This window comes from Mesocricetus auratus, unplaced genomic scaffold (assembly GCF_017639785.1).
Source record: "Mesocricetus auratus isolate SY011 unplaced genomic scaffold, BCM_Maur_2.0 Super-Scaffold_100011, whole genome shotgun sequence".
NCBI classification, from domain to species: domain Eukaryota; kingdom Metazoa; phylum Chordata; class Mammalia; order Rodentia; family Cricetidae; genus Mesocricetus; species Mesocricetus auratus.
In genome coordinates this window covers 37,717,433-37,735,885 of record NW_024429195.1, presented here as the reverse complement: position 1 = coordinate 37,735,885, position 18,453 = coordinate 37,717,433, and the positions used below count along the sequence as shown (strand labels likewise).

The 18,453-nt window shown below is 35.3% G+C and overlaps 1 protein-coding gene across 1 annotated transcript in view; it reads right to left on the bottom strand.

Annotated features, from left to right (window-relative positions):
• Positions 1 to 18,453, bottom strand: part of Naaladl2 (N-acetylated alpha-linked acidic dipeptidase like 2) — a 1,212,242-nt gene that overhangs the window by 965,024 nt on the left and 228,765 nt on the right. The window lies entirely within an intron of this gene.

The window sequence follows — 18,453 nt, the reverse complement described above, 5'->3', positions numbered from 1 at the left end:
TAATACTTTCATATCTGTAAGCATATTTTGACTTCCCTCCTTGCAGTTTTTATGCACAATTATATGTGGTATATTAACCTCCATGTATGTCTATATACTGCCACTCTTCCTAAGGCTTATATGATTCATGCATGTCTTTATTTTTTAAAAATTAATATATTGAACTCTACTTTTCTTTCAATACAATAAACCAACAGCTGCTTTCAGAAAGTGACAATAAAGTACATGGTAAAGGTTACTTTAATAAAAATATAAAAGAAGCCATTCTCTGGAATCCTTTGTTTAAAGTAAAATGAAGACTTCATTGTGTTTCATAAAGCAAATTACTTCTTGATATTTTTAATAAGATTACTGTCACACTCAGCCAGGGTTCCTGACAGAATATATTAGTGTACAACTCCATTATCTAAGAGTAATATTGCTTAAAAATCTTCAAATTCAGGATTTTCTTGGTGCTTTCCTAAGGGTGTTTAAGGTTAAATTGAAAAGAAAATTAATCATTGGTCATATTTATCACAAGCACGTTAAGCCTGGCCTTAAGTAATACACTTATTAAATATTCTTATTCAGTCTTCATCTGTCCCTTAAATTCCTTGGTTGTTAGCACAACAGTTGCAAAACAAGAAGCAGAAGAATTTTTGATAAGTTAAACCTTGTTTGAAATTAAGAAAGCTGTTTCTTAAAGCATTAATAGTAACAAACTCATTTCTTTAAAAGAGCTGCTTAATGAAGAGGGGCATTTATAAATACAGTTTCTGACACAGATATTAACATGAAAGTGTAAAGAGATTGACTAGGTTTCAAAAGAAAGCTGAGTCATGCCATTACCTAGTAGCATCAATTGGTATTACCAGCATACGACGTGGAAGGAATGTTAACTCCTAAAGTACGATAATATTTTAAAGTATATTTTTCACATTTTAATAGAATTACCTTTTTTTAGGATGAGGGGGATATATGTGTTCTGGGGTAACTGTAGGGGAGGCAGAGTGGAGGTGGTGGATATGATGTGAATCTGTGAATATATTCATGTATGAAATCACCAGATGACTATTTTTTCTAATTTTTTAATCTTTTATTCATTCTTGTAGATTTCATGTAATGCATTCCAATCTCACTTATCTCCCCCACCCCTCGAATCTGCCCTCTACTCTCGCAACTTACCCCAAAACCAAAATAAACTTTAAATAAAAAATAAAAAAAGAAATTAAACAAAATAAAACAAAAAAAAATGTCGTGGAAGCTGCAGTGCGGCCCGGTGACTCACACAGATCACCCTTCAGTCCATTCATCTTTACTCGCAAGTGTTCCTTGTAATGAGCCATTGCTCTGGCTCAAAGCCTCTGGCTTCTGCTACACTATAGATAATGGGCTCTCACTGGGGCTCCTCTTGGATATCTTGTTGCCAAATGTCATGGAGATCCTGCTGTTCTGCATATGTAGATACATCTCCTTCACATGCTACAACAGCTCATAGATGCCGAGGATGTTAGGGTGGAGTAAGTAACTCATATCGCTGGTTCTGGGCCTGGGTGGTAGCTGGGTTGGTCAGTCCAAACCCAACAACTTTCCCTTATTATCACTACCTGAATGAGAGCTCCAGCACTACCTGTGGTAGCTCACCCAATGCAATCTACAGCAAGCCGTGGGAGCTGTTCTGCTCTCAGGTGTTCATTTCTGGGTCACCCACATTCATATCACCAGCTCTACTGTTTTGTTTGGACAGGGTGCAAAACCCTCTCTCTCATTTGCTGTTGGACACATATACATATGGGGAAGGGAGGCAGGGTTGTTTCTCTTGCTCTCAGGTTCTCGGTGTTGACTCACCTGTGCCTTGGACAACGGGGTCAGCTCTAGTGTGTTGGCCAGGTGGGATGCACACCTGCAATTAGAGGTGTGGCCTTCTTTCCAAGTATGGAGGCCAGCTCTCACCTGAGGGGTGGTACAGGTCTCCATACCAACAACAGGTATCCAGCAAGGGCCAGGGGAAGCTATGCCAAGGTTAATGTAGAGTGGAGCTGGCTCAGCACAGCATGATTCCAATGATCCCCTGTGCTAACGTGGGACACAGACATTATCAAATAATCCAGCTGCAGCAGGACTAAGGATCCAATAATGGCCTGCAGCAGCAGCTCAGGCTGAACATCATCATGGCCCCATTTGCCGCACAGGCCACCCAGATCAGTATGGCCCTGGCAGAAGAATGGCCCTCAGGCACCAACATGGTCTCAGGTGGCTGGCCAGACCTGAGTCATCTACACAGCTCTCAGTTGTAACAGGGTCAATGGACATCAACACAGATCATGGCTACTGTGGGATCATGGGACCGACATGTTCCTCAGCAGCAGCTTTGGCCCAGACAAAACCATAGACCTGAGTGACAGTGCAGGGCACTCAGATCAGACCTCGTGGCCTACAGAAACCCTCACAGCCATAGGTTGTAGCCCATACCCCATGCATCTGTGTGGTCTTTGGTGGCAACATGGGTCATAAGCATCAATACAGACTGGTAGGACCATGGACACAGACATGGTCCTAGGCAGCAGCCTGGGCCCAGATGTCACTATGGTATCAGGTGAAAGTGCAGGCCACTCAGATTACCATAGCCCCTGTGGCATCATGGCCCTCAGGTAGTAACCCAGATCCTGGTATCAGCATGGATTTTTGATAGACATCAATGCAGACCTAAGCTGTGGCAGGGTCATATAAAATATTTTTAATAAAAGACACTATGTTATATAAAATGGTGTGTGCTGAGGGCAAATTAGTTTTCTGAATGACTCAAGTGGCAGTGTGTGACCTCACCTTACACATTGACACCAGAAGATCTTGGGTGTATATGATTGAATTTATCTGGCTCTAAGAACAACCAGGACCATAACAGAAAAAGTTGCTGATGTTGTAAGCAATTGCCGTTATCAATGTCAGTTACTGTTCATTGACTTCTGCCTGTAACCCTTATCTGCTGATTTATGTAAAATCAATTACCCCAAATAACACTTGACAAGAAAAAAAGACTACCACTTGCATCTGATACTAATTGTTTTTGTAGTGACAACAGTTTCTCCTAGTACTATGACTGTTGTTATTCCACAGACTTTGGGGAAAGACATCATGGCACTTATAAAAAATATGACTCAGCTTCTGAAACTCAGTGTCCTAGGAATACCACCTAAGCTGCTTAATGTGTAAATGTCTGGAGTATTTGTTTCACGGAGAATAAAAATGGATACCTCATGACACCCTTTTCTTGTGCATCATGGAAGATGGCTGTTCATCCTCATAATCCCATACCTGCACTAGTGCCATCAACTCTCCTCTCAGAGACTAAGTTTCTATGTCAATTATTCAGTGAAGATAGGGACGCGTGGATCACTGGTTCTGTAACATGAAGAACTACAGGATAATATAATACTTAGATGCAATTCCACACCAACAACAGAGCTATTCAAGGCATTCTGCATAACTGAGAACACAACTCCCTAGTAGGATGCTATGGAGAATGTGGGAAAACACATTGTAAATATATGCCTTATCATGATTTTCTGAAAGCACATATTTTTGCCTACTAAATTGAAAGATTAAATGGTTAGTCGATTCTCCATTTTCTGATTAAAATACCTTTCTAACAAATAGAAAGTCCCTAAGAAATAGTGTACTGTTAGGTGCCTACCAATGTCAGCTTTGTCATTTCTCTCTCCACAGCACTATTTTCACACTTCAGTAGATGAACCAAAAGTCTCTGGTGCATCAAACCAGTATCAACTATGTGACATTAATCACTTCCTTCAATCTCAGCTCAATAATGAGTCTCTCTGGGCACTAGCAAGATTAGAATAAATGAGTAAGTAAGTAAGTAAATAAATAAATAAATAAATGGACTCACCAGCAAGGCAGAAGGGAAGGCTGCTATAATCTATCTTTGCTTTCTTCCCCTTTATGCCATTAAACACTTCAGGTTCGTTAGTATCTAGGGACAAGACTCACTTCTAAGGATTATCTTTCTTTTAAACAGTTCAAGTTATCAAACCATCGAGGGAGTAAAGCTATTCTCAATTCTTGTATTTCAGAGCAAAGGCAATACAGTACTATTTTTATGAAAACAAATTCTGAATTCTAGGCTTCATCTTCTTTATGCTGAGAATATTAATACATACCAAGTATGTATGGAGATCCCAACATTTATTCTACAGCACTTCCAATACAGAACTGCCTTCTGTAGCAGGTGCCCAATTTTGTTTTTCATTTTGGTTTGTTTTTCTTTTGCTTTGTTTTTGAGTCAGTGTCCTAATTTTATCCATGTTGGTCTTAAATAAATTAACCATCCTGTCTCAGACTCCCAACTTCTGAATATCCTATGTATGGATAGCACCTTCTTACTGATTTTCAAATTTTCTGGCCATCTAATCCATCACTGTAGATCATAAGCCAGATATCTACATTTTTTCCCTAGAAAAAGTTTTGGTCCAGTTCCCCCTCAACCAAAAACTAGTAAGAAAAGAAGTACCAAATTAAAAACCTCCAGGGAATGAATCACTTTAAAAAGAAAAAAAGTATCATCCATTGATATGATATAATGAAAATGTAATGAAATGATTTTTGTTGGTTTTTGTTTTTCTGTGCATGTGTGTGTGTGTATGTATATGTGTATACATGTGTGTGGTTTTTAGTTGAAAATGATAGGCAGATTTAATGGGTTCTAATATCAAAGAGAAGATGAAGCCTGATCCTTAAATCCTGAAAGTATCTACCCACTCAGCTCAGAGAACACTTAGGAAGATGTCACCAAGATTGTGTTAGATAATTTTCTTCCCATCGATGAATAAGTAATTCCAACTTCAACTTGTTTTCAAAACCCGTGACAGTGATCCCATTGTTGTGGTAGGAATACTGGTAATTGTCAGATACTGCAATCTGTAAAACCATGATACCCTACTTCAGGGAAGCTCTGAAGAACATGTCATAGTACTGATGTGCATTTGGAATGGTTTATAGTAAATATTTTTCTGGCTATTTATCAAATAGCTAAGTCAATTGACTAACAAGAACCATTGCTAAGTTTTCCTCTTAATGTCTCTTCACCATTGTAAAGATCTCTGTTTGTCTCTCGGTCTGTCTGTCTGTTTGTCTGTCTCTGTCTCTCTCTCTCTCCCTCCCCCCAACTTTCCCCTTTCCTTCTCCCCCACTATCCCACTTTTCCTCCCTCTCCATTTCTCTTTCCCTCATCTCTGTTCGTGGGTTAAAAAAGTAGAAATGAGTCTGTTTTTTAATAGGTGCATTGTTAGTGGACCAAACTTAAAAATACAATTGAATTTCAATTTAAGTAGGATTTGGTTCTAGATGTCCATTCATATTGATAGAAATTCCACAGGTGACACAGTCTCTCATTTAAAATGACATATTATTTGCATATAACAAATGTAAATACTTTTCTGTATTTTAATTAACAATATATTTCTTGCTATATCTAATAACCATAGATTTATTACCATATCTGTATATCATATCTCCTATATACAGCATATAGATTTTAGAAATATTATATATTATAGAAGATCTTAGAAATAACTGCTATTCTTTGTTGACCAGAGAATAACGACACACACACACAAATCTGTATCCAGGGAGACTGTATTTTCTGAATGCTTTTATTACAAAGATACAGAACTCACAGATATGGAGAACCAGTTGTATTATCATAATAGGAAGGATTCAGAAAAGGCAGGAGTTAAATCTTTGTTTATTGTATTTGGAATTATTAAACAATTTCTCAAGAAACTATTATGACCAATCCACATTCTCAAAGTAAATTTAAAGTCACATTTAGAATCAATAACTCATAAACACTTGTTAATAATGAGTTTACTTCTAAAGGGAAGATTAGGACAAAATCTATTAGATTTGTAAAAAGAAATGTTTATCCTGAAACATTCTGATTCCGTGCACTCCAGGGGAGACAGTAGTAGAGCAGCTTCATACAGAATATTGGTTTCAGGCTTATGAGTTGCCAGAATAGAAACAAATATGTTGTCTGAAAAGGAAGTCTAGTAAGGGAAACTGTTTTAAGTTGGGAGATAGGAAACATTGCCACTGGGGAGAAGAGTTCACTAAAGTATGATTTTAATCAGGGAAAATAGTATGCTTTGGATGCTCACCCTCACCAGTCAGAGAAACTAGACAGAACACTGCCATGCTCAAAAATATGCATGCTGTTTCCTGAAAGCAGAAAACTGAACATGCTCATCATGGACACTTCCATACTTAGAGATGCAAGGTTGGATCTGTTATGAATCAAGAAATCTGAGGTTCCCTCGAATTTTTATACAAATTTGATATAATTTCACTCCAGTGGCCTATTCAAAATGTAGCTTTTAAACTTGTATTTCATTGGTGGTATCATGGATCATCAGGATGGCAGGGCACAGCCATGCCCTGAAAGACTCTGACCACTTCTGGAAACATGTGTGTGCATCCTTTAAACTTCTGCTGATACAGCCAGGCTCCCATCTGAAGGAAACCTGGAGACAGAGCCTGAGGATGCCCAGGGAGCACATCTAATGACCTTTAAGATCATTTTATGCTGGGAATTCTCAATCTTGCTAGTTTAGATTTCTACTGCTAAGCAATAACTTGCCACAAATATATTCTGTAAATAACACATGCTCATTATCTCAGTTCTATATATCAAAACTTCAAGAAAGGCATCAGACACAGGCAAAAATGACATTGAAATTATAGTTCTGTGGTGATACCTTGCTATTAAGAACTCCATTTACAAAGTTCCAAGAAGGTGAGTTATTTCCTAGCGGGAAAGGACTAGGGAAAAATCCCATTTATTCCATGAGAGGCTGACTCTTATTGAAATTTGTACCTCAAATTTTTGAGTTCCTCGTACACAAATGGCCACAGGTACTTCTCTACTGGCACAGCTCATTATCAACAAATCAGCACCAAGGAGATAATCTCCCAACCTTAATATCAACTGACATGAAACCCTAGTTAAATCTACAAAATCTCCTTTCATCAGTCTTGGGATGTGTTTGATCAGGCAACTGGGAGAAGGTATATGCCAGAGACTCCAAGTTAAAATTCTGCTTACTTTCTGCATCAGCAAATCTACCTTAATATTAAAATGAGGTATTTATAAGCAAATGTGTTATAAATGCTATGCATTCTGAAGGAAAGTCATGCTGTTTAAAAGTGAACGTAATTTATGGGATGACCAATGCAGTATACTATGGAACAAATCTAAAGATATGACTTTATCCTACTGGCTCTCATTTTTCTTGTCCTTTTTGCAGATGGAGAAAGAAACTTTCCAAGAGATAAATATTATTGTCAATACTTAAAACTCTTACCTAAAAAATAACAATAAATTTTCCACAATGATCATGCATCAAGGTATCTGTAGCTTATCTGATTCCAACTGATAAACTAGAATTATAAACAATGTCTTAAAATTTATACTCTATTCATACTGGTTTACATTTTATCTTCTTACCTTGCACCAAGACAGTACCTTGCACCAAGACAGATTATTACAAAATTAAAATTTAGTTATATTGTTTTTATAGAGCTCCAGTAATCTTCTGAAGTTGTGTTGCAGTGTTAATTCTTTTTAAACAGAAGAAACACATCACTGAAAACAATCTTACCATGCCTTTTGCCAGTGTCTCTATAATAGCCAGAAAGTTTATAAATTATAAGAATGAATTATAAGGAAGGGACAAATATGTATTGTACTTTGACTGAAAGAAAATATGAGGTCAAATATGGGATTATCTGCAAAGGACAAATTTGTATTTTCTTTTTAATTTCTGCATTACACATTATTGTACTTCATTTTTCCTGATACCACAAACAAAGTATCTCAAATATTGTGGCATATTAGGCAATATTTAAGGAAGAAATAAATAGACTTTGTAGATCAAGTAGCATAATCTTGTAGTGCGAATTGCTGTTGTTTAGAAAACTCATTTAATTAGATTATATTGAGAAGTCATTATGAAAATATTCTTCCCACGCATTCCAATATCTTATTAAAAGTATGTGCTTTATTAAAATATGAAATCATTATTATGTAAAAACATATTATTAAAATTCAAACTCAAAAATATATTTTCAATTTAATATTTCTTTCTTCTTTGTATTTCTCTTACTATTTTTGTTTTGTGTGTACGTGTCTTTGCATATTATTGAAAATATGCCATGGTACATGTGTAGAGACACAGGACAACTTGATTCTCATTCAATCATGAAAGATCCTGGAAGGAGCTCAGGGGTCATCAGGCTTGCCAGCATGTGACCATGTTCCTTTAGCCTCCTTGTTGACTCTGCACATGATCATTTTTATCATGCCTCCCCTAAAGTTCAAACTGTTAATTCTTTAAATATGTCAGTCAAAGCACATGAAAGTGCTGTAGATTAAACAAATTTGTAAAGTCCCCTTGAGAAAATGATTCTTATGTAAGGTAGATGAACATTTCATTAAGCAAAGTAGATACATTTGAAGAGCAGATCTACAAACAATGACATATTCTCTGCATTCACCCACAGTGTTCATGGACTTGAGTTCCATGACTCACAGAATAACACTCACTTATAATTATGTACTAACCACTAAGGAACTGTGGCCACCATCAGGAAATACGATACTGAGAGAGACTGAGTTTTCTCAGATCAAATTTACCAACAGAACTTTTCTTATTTGAATAAGATTTGTATTTTAAAAATGGAACAGGTGATATGAGATCCATTATCTATGTTTCAAATGTAATGAGCATATTAGAAGGTAATAAAGTATGTGTTTGTCTACAACTTACTAACTATAACACTATAATTATATTCTATTTGGGTTGTAAGTACTTTCCTAGGGAGTAGTGAATTTATTTGGCTAAAATGCACCATTTTACACTTATATTTATTGTATCTATAGCCTTCCATAGTAAGAAAAAGTGAGGTGGAGAGGTGGGGGGAAGGGAGCCCATAAGACCTTGAATGAAGTTATATCAAGCCATTGAAAACCTTGGCCTTATCAGCAACTTTTGAAATGACCCATGGGTAAAAAATATCGATTCCTGCTTAGGCTGTGGACAACACTAAAAATCTTACATGGTTAAACTACTGAAGTTTTGTAATAATAACAAAAGTGATGAAAGGCAATATAGTCCCATTGTGAGTATGAAGTTTACAATCTTATTTATAAATACTTCCAACCTCTTCTCCAACACGTGATTCATAAATATTTTCTTATGAGAAGTGGGTTGGCAACATTTTCACTTTCATGATTGTGTTCCAATGCACTGTACTTTATCTGTTCCTTATGTTATGGTTTTTCTTTTTCCAGTCATCTAAGACCACTGAAAACCCAACAGTCAACAACCTGCAGGTTTTTTCCCTAGTTTCAGTTCTCCCTTATACTTTTAATCCATTTGAATTTATGTTGATATATGGTATTTCATTCTTCAGATAATTAATCAAAATTTAACTAAATATAAATTTGATATCTCTACAATATTTTACATTTCTTTACATTAGCTGGCTGAGCAAACAGAGAAGTTAGAAAATGTATTTGAGGATTAATTAGGAGTCAGTACAATGTATTGTTAAGTGAAGAACATCAAATCATGGATGCCCCATCTCCCACATACATCAGTTATCTGACCTGCATATCCACAGTACAGAAAAGAATGACCTTCCCAGCTGTTTCACAGATGCACCTCTCACTGGGCCAGTATGACCAATACAAAGTGGATTTTTAAAAGAATCTTTTCATAGAAAATAGGTACTGGTACCACAGATGTTGTGCCAATCAGTCATATGTGAAGACACAGTATGTTTTAAGAGAAAATACTGTTATGAAATGGAAGAATGTGTTTTTATCTAGTTAGTCCACAATTATGAACTGAAAATTATCCTCTATATTCTGGATGTATACCTTTACCTTTAATTGATCTTCCTACATGATTATTTTTGCTTTATAAATATAAATATTTTAATTCATAATTAAAATTCAAATGTGCAAATATTAAGACACTAAAACATGTAACAAACATATCACACCTCATAAATATCCTTCCTTTGTTCTCATGGATTTTCTTTGTTTGATGATAATGAAATCCCCTAATAGGAATATGCACTAGTACAATAGTCTTTGATTATAATCTTTTCTAATTCAGTATCTGAAACTGTAGAAATAGACTGCTGTAAGCAATTATTTCTTTCAATAGTTTATTCTTAAAAGGCCCTATTTTTATAGTGAGATTCTCTTGCTAGGACATTTTTGTCATAACACTTGAAAAGAAAGATGGAAAGTTTAAAAAACAACACAACTCTGTTAGAAATAACCGTGAGTGTTAAGCTTCCCTATGTCATAGTCCACTCCATTAGAGTGAGTATTTCCAGCACCTCAGAGCTGGAGCTCATGTCCTTTGGTTTTCTAAAGAGCTAAGTAAAGAATTTCTCTTTCAGTGAGTGACTGATTCAAAGTCTCTGATGATCAATTCAGCACAGAAAACGTTGAGATAGAGGAAGTTCTTATAGGAAGAGGCCAAAGGTCACTCGTCCCAGTTTTAGCATGTTGCTTTAGCAGATGTGACAGGAAAACTAAAGCAGAGCACAGTGCATTTCAAAGATGCCTGTGGGTTGAAAGTAAATAAACTCTTGCGAAGCCCTTTGCCTTCTTCCTATGCTGAGTGCCTAACCTTAACTGAATTAAAGGTCTACTGGGTAATTCTGTGTGACTAGAAACTGAACTACTAACTAATTTCTAAACTATGCATGGTGATGATTTTTAAATTTTTAATTTCTAATTTCCAAATTCTATTATTTCAAAATGATGATTTATAAGATTAAGAACCTTCAGTTAAAGGATTCACCAATAATCGTTCACGGGCATCTAACCTGAAAAGACACAAAATTTCCCATGGCATTTGTGAGAAATGCTCACAGTCGTACAAAACTATTCAGTCTGCTTGTCATGGTTAGTCTTGATTAACAACTCCATGGGATTTATAGTAACCTAGGAGACAAATCCTTGAATGTACCTATGAAGTCATTCCAAAGAAGATTAACTGCTTGGCTCCCAAGCCAAGTTCAAGAGGTCAGAGGCAAAAGTAGCGATTCTGAGGGAGCAAGCCCATTCTACATATGGTTGTGACACTAGACTCCAGTTGCTCTGGTCTCTAACATAGGCTCAGTAGCAGCAACTTTCCAGGGAATCCAGGCTTTCAATACCAGATTGAGATTTCAAGGTCATCCAGGTTTGCACATTAAGCAGTTACTTTATTCTCAGTCTCTCTAGTATACAGACACCTGCTGCTGGATTACATATATGTCATATATGCTAATATTTCTGTTCTGCCAGAGAATACAGTGCTTCTTCTTTTAAAAGTGTTAGTGAACTATCCTTTAACTCATGAACACCATCTCCCTTAAAGTATATGGTAACAGAAATCTTATCAATTCTTCTTACTGCTTGGTTTGGTTTGTTGAGAGGCTCCCCCTATAAGACAGAGGTTGGTTGTGAGTCAGAATTCACAGGTCTTCTGCCTCAGCCTCCCAGATTCTAGATCCTAAGAATGTGTCTCCTTGGACAGTTCCAAATTCTTGAAAGGTCACATTCTATCCAGTTAAACCTGACTGTTGACATAGTCATGTATGCCTCATATTTTTATTTTAGAAATATATTTAGGATGTTTGCTTTCCCAGGAGTAATCTCAAAGCTAAGACAGTGCTTAATGCAACAATATCACGTAATAATTAAGAATAAATCATATGCTTCAAGATGAATAAACAAAGAGAATGTATTATATTTAAGTTGAATTTCATTTGACAATTGTTATTGTCAATGTTTACTGAAATATTTCAATGATTACTGAAATCAGTAATAGAATCTCACCCTTCAATAACACCTCCCCCTGCCAGTCATAGTATGACATTTGGTAGATATTTATTCAACTTCAGTAGAAGAAACAGAAGAGAAACAACAGGATGAGAAAAAAGCAGCTGTGACTGTAATCAACAGGAGCATTTGCAGCAGAGACAAGTTATAAACAATAAGCAAACATTACTTGAGGAGATATTAAATCTAAGAGAATTTTAGAAACAAATAAACACATTGTAGAAAGGCTAACGTCAACAGGCAATGAAGACTTATGAGAGACACAAGACAAGACAAGATAATGTACACCTCCATCTCCAGATTGACCAGGATAAGGTACTGCCAACACGGTGTACACAAAGTAGCATGCCACACATGATTGATGGGAAATGAAATGTTATGACTACTTTTGAAAATGGTCTGACAGTTTCTTAAAACATGAATAACTCCTTTGTTCCCGTAGATTCACCTAAGAGAAGTGCAGTCACAGTAACATTACTGATAGATTTCTTAATTGATGCTCATTTATACAATTTCAAATAATTGTAAAATAAATAACAATTTATTAAATTTTACTAAACAATTATCAATTATAATGTAGAAATATAATTATACAAATACATAAAATTCAATGATATTTTTGTCTTTTCTAGACACCTAAATATAAATTTTAGATAGCATTCTTTCTGTGCTCTATTATTATAAATTCTACAAGCAAATCACTCTGGAATAGCTACCCTGACATTGTCTTCCTTATGAAATACCAAAAACAAAATGAAAACAATTAATTACTGGTATTCCCTAAAGTGAAAATATTTTTTTACAAAAGCAGATAAATAAGGAAACTAACTTAAGACTACACTTTCTATTATTAAATTAGATACTAATAATAAATTTCAGGAATATAACATATAGTGCATAATTAATTTTATTGATTTCATTTATTTATTGGCATTTTTATTTGTTCTATGATTACACAAAACTTATAAACTGAGGAAATACATCTGTATTTTCAAGTTTAGACACATTACAGTAATTTTTAAACAAACAATAGGGGCCTATATATTTGATGAACCATTGAAACTATGTTGGTATGATAAACAATGAGTGGCATAATTCCCAGTGCCTCTTTTAGCTCTAAAATGACCTAATTTCCTGGATTGGCAATATTGCATGTCAGTGTTTACTCAACTTAATGTTTTCTTTTACTTGTTTGCCATCAGGCTTATTCAGCTGATGTGGAGTAAAACAAGCCCCACTTCACTTTCAAGAACCTGAGATAGAATCACCCACAGAAGCTTTCACATTCATCCCTTAAACCTTCTCCTGGATTTTATAGCTACACGAACATAATTTCAATTTATAGCCAAATTCTAGGCATGGGAACAATGTAAAGTCAACAACTTAGCAAAACTACTTATGTTGGTTAAACGAGGAAACAGGAGTCAATTAGATTTGGGATTTGTTCAATAAAGCTTGTAATTCTTTTGAGTAAATTATAAATGTGATGGTAGATGTCCTTCTGTATGCCATGAATATATGTTTCTCTTATTGGTTGATGATTAAAATTGTTTTGGTCAATGGACTGGCAGGATTTAGTCAGGCAGGAAATCATTGCAGGGATAGAGAAAGATAGGAGGCAGAGTCACAGAGACACCAAGTAGCTACCATGAAGTTAGGACATCCAGGCATTCTCTGGTAAGCCAAGACCAGGTGGAGATACATAGAATAATAGAAAAGGGTTAATAATTAAGAGAGAGCTAGCCAAGCTAATAAGAAGCCTGAGCCATTGGCCAAACAGTTTATAATTAATATGAGCGTCTGTGTACTAATTTGGTACTAAATGGCTGCAGGACTGGACAGGACAGAAACTTATGACTATATTAATGATTCCTATCTAAGCATCATCAATTTATAAAAATATCTATTCTCAACTGACATAAGTTGCAAATTAAAAGACAGTATATTTCCTATAATTGTAGATGATTTTGAACATTCTTGTGCCAGGGGTGGTATCTGTAAAGACATCATTTGAGGGGAAGAAGGTGGCCATGAGTTTTAGGCTAGAATACATTGTGAGTACTAATCTCGTTTGGGCAAACATTGTTAAGACATTGCCTACAAACGAAACATATAGACAAAAATTTACAATTTTATATATCAATGTTAGCAACTCAAATATAAATAATGAAATCTCACATTTGTTTCTAGATGCAGCTCAAAGAACAGCAGTCATATCTATATCTGTCACTCTGCTCTTACTGATAGCACAGAGACAGGAGGCAAACATAAAATTCAAATGTAAAAGCAAATTAACAAATTAACTGGACAAAATAATAAGATGTTCTTTGTAGTCAAACCTTACATTCTATGTATTTACTCTTTAAAATGAAGAAAAGATGGAATAAGAAAGGAAAGTGGGGGAAAGTCAAAGTACACTGTCTATGCTGAGGCAAACCCTGTGAGTTGCATTCTGAGATAATAACTGTCAGCTGCTTTTCATAGCTTTCATAACATGCACGCATACACATGCAGGCACGTGCACACGCATGCACAAGCACGCACGCGAGCACACACACACATAACGCACACACATAGGAACCCACACATGCACATGAATGCACACACACCTGCACATACTCACACATGCATATATAAACAAACCTAAATATATAAAATCAACAACAGGGGGCCTGCATTTGTTTTTATTAAAAATTCTATGAAATAAAATTTGACATTTGCATTAAAATTTCTACTTTAAAAATGTATTCCATCTCTAAAATTATGAAGTGTAATTCTACCCCATGCTTTTGTTAGTAAGTTTGGGATAAAATTAAAGAAAACAATATTAAATAAAAGGTTCACAGCCACCATTCAAATCCTTCTCTCTTGCATTTCATACTTATGCTATTTCCATTACAGCAACATTACATAAAATAGGGCTTTTGCTGGGTGTATTTTTCAGCAGATTAGCTGTCCTAATTACATTTTGCTAGGCTAACGTTAAAATTAGTTTCAATTCCCTGAGCACTCATCAGTTGGTAGCAGATAGAGCAGACTTGCAACTTCCTTAGCACTAAAAAAAAAAAACCCTACAATTATAAATGTGGATAATTTAATCTGTAGTAACAGCATATACAGACAGGGTGAATTAAGCACTCATCAATGTCTTAAATTTTCATAGATTTATATACATAAAAATCTTATAAGGTATACAAGAACAACATCAGAACTGATTTAAAATCATTCATATTGAAAGAGAAAACACTTGGCAGTCTTTGATCATCTTGCTTTAGTTGTAAATGAGAAACTGTAACGAGGCAGTGGTGTCACACACCTTTAATCTCAGCCCTCAGGAGGCAGAGGCAGGATCTCTGAGTTCGAGGCCAGCCTAGTCCACACAGTAAGTTTTAGGACAGCCAGGGATACACAGAGAAACACTGTCTCAATAAACAAACAAATAAACAAACTGTTATTTGTGACTTTTACTCATCATTTCCTATAATATGAAAATAAATTATGTTAATGTGCTTATATATTTGCAAAATCACATATTGACATTACTAGTCATTTTTGTTGCACAGTACCTTAAACTTCTCTTCTGACATATAACAACATATTAAATATTTATATGAATGATAGAGGTAGTACATTTTCATTCAGTTTTCTAAATGAGTTATTTGAAGGTGAAGTATAGACTTAAGATCTACTTTTTAACAAGATCAAAGATCTTTACTAATATTTTATTCATGAAAAAGTGCACTCATAGTCAATGGCCAAGAAGTATTGATTAGTTAACGTGAGCAACATCAGTAATGAATAACTTGCTTATCGCTGTATATTTAGGACATATTTTTCTTAAAGTGTAGCTGTTCTAAACTATAATTTACTGATTTCTACCTATTATATTAGAAATTAGTTCAATTCAGTAAATGATGATTAACTGAACACCTGTGATATGCAAATAATTTTATGAATCAGAGCCCTGTGGAAGATGTTAAGATGTAATGGAAAACTTTCACTACATTCCCATCATCAAGGAGCTTGTGACTTACTAGAGAAGAGCTCTTTACCACACAGCGGTTGCAAGTCACTTGGAAATCTATTTGAGGAGGTCACTAAGATGCTGAATCTTCACCAATCTTTTTGAAAATGAGCATACTGCTGAATCATGGATGGTTGGGGAGGCAAGAGACTCATTGGCTAAGTGGGATACTAAAAAAAAGAAAATCACTGAAATTAAAATGATGAACAAGAAAAGAGGGGTGGAAATAAAACTCAATACCTCCAGACTGAATGACAAGATAAGCAAAACAAGTTATAGCAAAAAGTAAATGAAACATTACTGGAGTTTTCATTGCTTGTACTATCAATTTTTTCCTGCTGGAATGTCTTTGTAAATATAATATCAAGAGAGTCCTTGTAAAAATTTTGTGACATGCATTTTTTGATATATTAGATACTATAAACTAATCACAAATGAAGAACTCTGAAGATAAGATGTTAAATATGTTAATTGAGATCAAACAGCCTATCAGAACTAGACTCAAAATTTAAAAACACTTTCTTCCTTGATCATTTATCAAGTAAGGAAAAAGATTCCCTGGTCTTCAGTTTAAAAGAAAACTGTATTCATAAGAAGGGTATTCTAGTTTCTCTGTAAAAGTAAATGCAATCGCTATTATAGCTCCATTAAATTCATACATTAAATCAATGCCAGTAGTTAGGTTTTCAAAAATTTTGTAGGTCAACCGTAAAATACACACACAATTAAAGTGATATAAACTCACATACAATTCCATTAATTTAGACTAACATTAAAGAAATTATATCAACAGTATAGGTTAAAAAAATCTCAAAACATCACTTCCCAATTAAATTATTGCACTTAAACCTCCTTCACAGAAAGTCAGGATACCACTGCTTCTTGTACATTAATTCTATATCATCAATTGTACACATTTTAAAATAGAGCCTCTGGTATTTGCAAGTGTATTTCCTGAAAATCCAATGACATGAAACATACTAAAACTAACAAGTAGACATTTGGTAGGTCAATATGTTGTTTATATGGATGGAAAATGAACTAGGATAAGAGGTATGGGGTACATTGACTAAGACCTTAATTCCCTTTCATACAATGAGCTAAAGGATGAAGAGACACTGGGAATGAGAACGTTTTTCATCAATCTACAGTGTAGACAGAACTAACACTTCTAAAACACACTGAGAAAGGAGGGTACTAGAAAGTTCTACAATCATCAAGATTGACCAATGAAAACACTAAAAGGAAAGAGAGGTTATTGCCAAGACTAGGTGAGAAGGTCAGAGGGACAGATGGGCCATGCTCCCCATAAGCATGATACAGAACACCTGGAAATCTGACCTTTGTTGTGAGAGACCAGAAGACAGATGCAAGCAGATTTATTTTTTAATAATCTATCTGTATGCTTGGCATAAATAAAATAAAAATGGGCACATTCTGAAAACAAAGGATTAGCTTGGAATAAGTTGTGGCCTAGAAGCAACACATTGCAATTTAGGAAGAGACTTTACCTTGCTAGATTCATTTCAGACTATTTAGAGTACTATGTCTGCAAAGTGTGACCATTAATGAGGATACAAAGAAAGGTTTGGAAATTAAACCCCTAGTCACTTGGGATGAAAAAAGGAAAGGAGATGAGAGGAACAAGGCAAAATCACATCTATCCAGAAACTAGCAGTGTAGGGGAAGCAGAGTGACAATTTAGAAACAAGTCACCATTCCTTTGATCTACTTTATTCAGTGGCAAGTGAAAAGAAAACTTGCACCTATTCACTGACTGTAATGAGAGTTTACTCAGAACCTCATTGTTGGTTTCAGTGAGGCTTTTTGCTGTGAAAATCTTCTTCTATTCATCTTTTCCTAGATGTTTTGATGAGGGATGTGCATTGAATTGTAAGGGTCATACATTTAACCAACAAGTTTCTGTTACATGACAACTTCAGTGTGTGGGTAATACATCATAGACATGATAGGGAAGTTATCTTCAACACACCACCATATTAGTGTCCCCAAAGAATTCAGAAGGAAAAATGGCCAAAACTGACTATAGTATGTTAAATCAGGCGCAAAGAATATCTGTTTATCAAAGCAATTTGTTTAGATTAACTGGAAAGAGTGAATATATTTTAAGATATTCAAGCAAATTTATTATGACTGTATATACCTATTCAAGCTAGCTTATAAAATTGAATTCAGCTTTATGAAAAGTTAACAGACACCTACAGAAAATTTTCAATAAATAGATGTTGGGGGATGTCCTGTGCATTTGTCAATAAAGACTGTCTGGCCAATAGGAATCTAGATAGGTGGGGCTAGGAGTCCAGGAGGATTCTGGGAAGGAGAAACACAAGAGAGTCGACATGTAACGCCATGGGGTTGGAAGCCCGGAACTATTCTCCGGTAAGAAACATACTTAGATTAACAATTATGGGGTAATTACTTAAGTCAGAGCTAGCCAGTAAGAAACAAGCAAGGCCAACAGCTTGATAATTAATATAGCCTCCTGTGTGTTTATTTGGGACTGATG